The sequence below is a fragment of the Frankliniella occidentalis genome, unplaced genomic scaffold, assembly GCF_000697945.3.
Source record: "Frankliniella occidentalis isolate FOCC.00 unplaced genomic scaffold, Focc_3.1 Scaffold3, whole genome shotgun sequence".
In the NCBI taxonomy this organism is placed as follows: domain Eukaryota; kingdom Metazoa; phylum Arthropoda; class Insecta; order Thysanoptera; family Thripidae; genus Frankliniella; species Frankliniella occidentalis.
In genome coordinates, this window is record NW_026267133.1 from 1,421,053 (window position 1) to 1,425,961 (window position 4,909).

General features: G+C 45.2%; 1 protein-coding gene and 1 long non-coding RNA gene across 2 annotated transcripts in view; both read left to right on the forward strand.

Annotated features, from left to right (window-relative positions):
* The window catches only part of LOC127749148 (uncharacterized), a 7,238-nt gene extending 5,364 nt beyond the window's left edge, over positions 1-1,874 (forward strand). The window contains exons 2-3 of the long non-coding RNA XR_008010993.1: positions 481-832; positions 914-1,874. This is a non-coding gene — a long non-coding RNA (uncharacterized LOC127749148). The remainder of the gene's footprint in view (positions 1-480; positions 833-913) is intronic.
* The window catches only part of LOC127749265 (uncharacterized), a 255,802-nt gene that overhangs the window by 137,712 nt on the left and 113,181 nt on the right, over positions 1-4,909 (forward strand). The window lies entirely within an intron of this gene.

The window sequence follows — 4,909 nt, forward strand, 5'->3', positions numbered from 1 at the left end:
CCCCCCTCCGGCCTGTTACCCCGCCGCAGCCCTTTACAAAGTTACGAATAATTTGTTGTGATTACTGCCTGTTAATTACAACGGCTGTGGCTGTCATGATTTCCTTCGCCCGGCGCGCGTCGGTGGCCCACCGCCCCACCACCACCGTGAGTCCATTCGAAACAGTTTAGTGCGAATCAGTATTCCGGCCCGACCAGACCCACCGTTTTTTTCCTCTCCAAAAGGCGTCGCCCGCTGTGCCGTTCCACGCCTTCTCTTGGGGTCAGCGAAAGATAGAGCATACAGTTGTGTCTTGCTCTACTACCCGTGGCCGAATGTGAGGTCACTAGTCTAGGGAACTACCCCGGATCAATCGGATGCCCCAAGAAGTGACCTTAGATTACCACGACTCCGGGATAACCCCCTTGTCTTGCGGATAATCTAAGTCGTTTTCCTCCCATCCCTTTGCGGCCCATATCTATTTGATAAGTTGCACTTTAGGTAACTCTTTGGTCCTAACCTGTGCGTGCCCCTCAACGCCCTCCACCACCTCAAATGGCGACATGACGACGGTGGCGTCCCCACCCTCCCCTCATGCGACGGCCGCGCGCGCTACCGGCAGCTGCGCAGCTGGACAGCTGCCGGTGGGACAGCTGCGGCCGCGGTGCGGCAGATGGGGGGCCGCGTAGATGGGCGCGCCGTGCCTGCTGGCCGCGGGGGTCGGGGTCTCGCAGGCCATGCCGGTTGGCGGCGTCAAGGCGCAGATCCAGCGCAAGGGCTTCGAGGAGAGCGAGCTGGGCGCTGACCTGCGCCGGCCACGCAGGAGAGTCAAGACGAGCAAGACGAGCAAGCGGTGAGTGCGCCAGAGAACTTACTACTCGCTTACAGTGACGATATGTAATACGTCCTGCCTTTGATCTGGCGCGTCTTTCAGGATGCCCTGCCCTCCGGCTCGCAGGTCAGGGAGTGCATCCTCTCTCTGCTTCCAAACCAGAAATACAGTGTGGTCTGCTTCCAGTAGAAGGACTCGTCAAGCTTTCCTTAGTTATGTATTTTGAGTTTGTTGCCCCACCGTGGCGATATACTTTGTTAAAGTCAAAGATGTAAATATTTTTTGGAGCAATTTATGCAAACTGCTTTGGTTCTTACTACATTTCAAAACACGCAACTGTTTTTTTCTTTGGTCGTCAGGGCTGTTCTGTAAAATGATGATTGTTCACATTACCCTGCTTGCCATTGCGTTAGATGCACGATGGGACAGTCATGTCTGTATAAACACTGTTACAGCATGTTTGAGAAAGTCTCACACTTTGAGATTGTTCCTTTACTGTACCAGTTGAAATGGTAATAAATAATCTCGCAAGTGTGCACTGAAAATGCTAGACGCAGATATCTTTGCTCTCAGGAGAAAGCGAGATCAGTGACACAAAAAATTAGCTCCTCTGAGAGCGAGATATCTGACTGACTCAATTTGAGTCCTAATTTGCGATCCTCGCCCAATGACAGTGAGGTTTCACTAGAAATTGGCTGAAGTCAGGGAAATCTTACTCCTTCTGATTGAGGATTCGCGGAGCATATGACTCAAATAGGCTGATCGCGATAGTCATCGCCCTGAATGGGCGAGGCAAAATTGTCTCACTTATTTGGAGCACGACCCCTTACTCAAAGGTTTTTAGTGATATGATTGCCTCACACTTGCTGTAAACGTACGATTCGATGGAGTCATGTTTTTTTTTCTCCACATGCTTCTGCTTACAGTTCAATATTGTTTCATTTGTCTGTATGAAAATCTGTGATATGTAACTTGCTTACTGCATCGAATAAAGCTGTCATTCATTACAACACAAGCGCTTGGAAAGTAGTATGTACACTGCAAAAATTGTGAAAAATGACCTCGAAAAGTTTGTTGTCATTTTTGTTGTAACTTTTACTTACAAGTTATGTCGCAAATGCGTGTCGATTAATTCCAAGTCGATACGCCACGCCTTGAATCGCCTACTTACTGGACACCTTCTGGCATTGACCGTATCTCATTCCTGGATTTTCAGGTCTGTAATAGATTAGCGATGACTTTATTACGGTGCGGTGTACGGATTCAGAAGGTGTATCCAGTAAGCTAGCAACTTTAGTCGCTTCAATTCTTGGCTGAGGCTACTTATGTCACCCACCTGCCGGCCACCTCAGATTTACAGTGCCGCTGGTGTCCTCAAACTAGTTGTGAAGAAACAATTTCCCCCCAGGAAAAGCACGCACAGATTGTCTCAACAAAAATGGTATACAATTTCTCCCTGGAAAACAATCTGTCACAAAATACTGTCCTTTCTTGGGGCATCCTTAGCCTACGCAATGGTGTCTTAACGGACGAAGGGAAGGAGTACTAGAAAGTCCAGTCATTTCAGAATAACGACGCGTCCCGGGCAACAATATCCTTCTTGTTTTGCTGCCCTGAAAGACTACCGTATCTGTTTCACTTCCCCAAAAGACTAGCCTAAATTACAAAAGGATTTATTTTAGTCTTTTGGGGTAGTGAAGCAGAAAGGATAGTCTTTCGGGCAGCAAAAACAAATAGGATATTCACGCACGGACGCGTCGATGATTATAAATATTCAAAAATACATAAGTTGAGCTCTATTAAATATTCAAATCGAAACATGCTGTTTCAAATCATTCACTCAACGAAAAATAAAACTAGTAGTAATACGTGTGTTTTGTGTACAGTTATGTTTTTTGCTGCTGCCCTTTTATTTTCTTCCGTTTTCTCAGCAAAGAAAATAAAGGAAAACTATTAAGGTCGTTGGATAGACGGGTGGGGTGGCCTCGGGCGAACGACGCTGGAATGCAAGTCGCTAATTCCACACACCATCAAGGGAGTGGAGCGAAACGAGGGTCGCCAGCCAGCACATTTACACCCTCTCTCTCTCTCTCTCTCTCTCTCTCTCTCTCTCTCTCTCTCTCTCTCTCTGTCTCTCGTGCGAATAGGCGCGCCCGCTCCTAACAGGAAATGGGCTGCAACTGAAATCAAAGTTTATGAACTTCGGCCGAAGTTCCCAGAAAATCACTACTTTAGTCTTTACTAAAATGTCCATCCAAGTCTATCGCAGTTCACGGCCATTGAATGTTTTGGGCAAAACTATCAACATTGGCCCGTTCTGCAAAACTTTCTTGCTGTTTGTGCATAACTACAGCCAGAGATTTTGCTTTTCCGGGAAAGTTAAAGTTTTCAGAAAAAAACATTCCGGAGCACGGTAAAAAAGATGTCTCATTTTTTGAGGAAAAGGGGAAAACTTTGGGGAGCTTCCCTGGTTTGACAAAAACTCCTCAGATTTCGAGGAAGTCTCCTCAAAAAATGTCGGACTTTTCCTCATATTTTGAAATTTTGAAGATCTACCTTGTCAAAAAAAACACGGTATTATTTTTTTTTAAATCCGCAACTTTTCCTGTTTTTTGGCTTTTAAATCCCTAACTATAGCTGCATACAATTCATCATTTCAATGCAAAGACCATACAGAAGATTTAAGTGTTTCCGGGTGCGTATGCACTAACTTGCCCCGCCTTACAGAGACACTATATGTAAAGGGATATTTTTGTCAATCGAAATATGAGTATTTAGGCACATCTTGAACATTATGCATTTTCGCAACTTGCAAGAGGCAAATTTCCATCTTTTTGATAGACAATTTTTATCTTTGTCTATTGAATCGATGCAAATTTGTCATTTACAGGATGCAGATGTGCATTATTTGCTTTAGATGTGCGTAAAATGTGTCCAGTCAAGGACACATCTGCCCTTTAAAAAGTCCCTTTAGAATGCTCCGCTTTTGTCCCGTACATGGGATGGCACCTCCACCTCCACCCAGGACCCCCAATCCCCCACCAACTCTTCCCGCCTGCAGCCCGAGGGGGTAACACAACTTCAAAACAGAGAGAATTACTCTCTCACAACATGCGGGGCCAACTCCGGTCCATCGCCCTCGACGGTGGTTAAAAGTTGCGACTCTTGCGGCCCCTACGGCCCCCTCTCACCCTAACCACAAAACTTCCGCATCTAAATATATTTCCTCCGGAGGCCTTCTTTATCTCGAGGTGGCTTCCGACTTCCGGCGAAGGTTTTGCGGTGCGAAACGCCTTCTTTCCCCCGTCTTTCTACATATTAGTGCAAGCAAAGAAAGCCCGTTTGCTGCAATAGCAAAAGTCAGGTCTTCGTGGTATGCTGTTGTAGCAAACATTTTATGTTTTCGCTGTTTTGTCAAAAGTTTTTGCTGTTGCAGCAAACATTTTGCTAAAATAGCCAAAACGTTTGCTAAAACAGCAAAAACGAAAATATGTTTGTTACAACAGCGAAACGCAAAGACCCGACTTTTGGTATTTTAGCAAACGGGTTATTTTGCGTGTATACGCTAAGGGATGTCATTCTTATGAACAAAGAACGCATGCATGCCGAAGAGAGTACCGAATAATCCAAGGTTTTTTTATGTGTGCTCAGTCAACTTTCCTCGAAATAGCTTTTTTTTTTTCGGTTCACCCAAGTGCACTATTGAACAGGCAGGTCCTGTAAGTACTCAGCTTCCAGTCGGTTCACCAGGTGCAGTAAGTGCATACTAACTGGCTTTGGATCTTTTATTCGCACAGATTAAAGCAATCAAATTTTTTGCCCACATTTCTGCGTTTCTTTATAAATCATACATTTTGGCGCACAAATCTGCACAAAACGAATCGTAAATTTAAGTTAGCGCGAACATTTGCACAACAACAAACATACACACTGTAAAAAGTTTTCGTGAATTTACGAGAAAAATGTAAGAAAATCCTTTGTAAAAATTAAGGGGGGACCTTTCGCAGCGGACTCTGAGAATGGCATAAAGGTAACTTAGGATGAGTATCCGCGCTCCGGTTATCGTCAAGGTGTATTGCCGTTTTTCCGCAAAAAGTT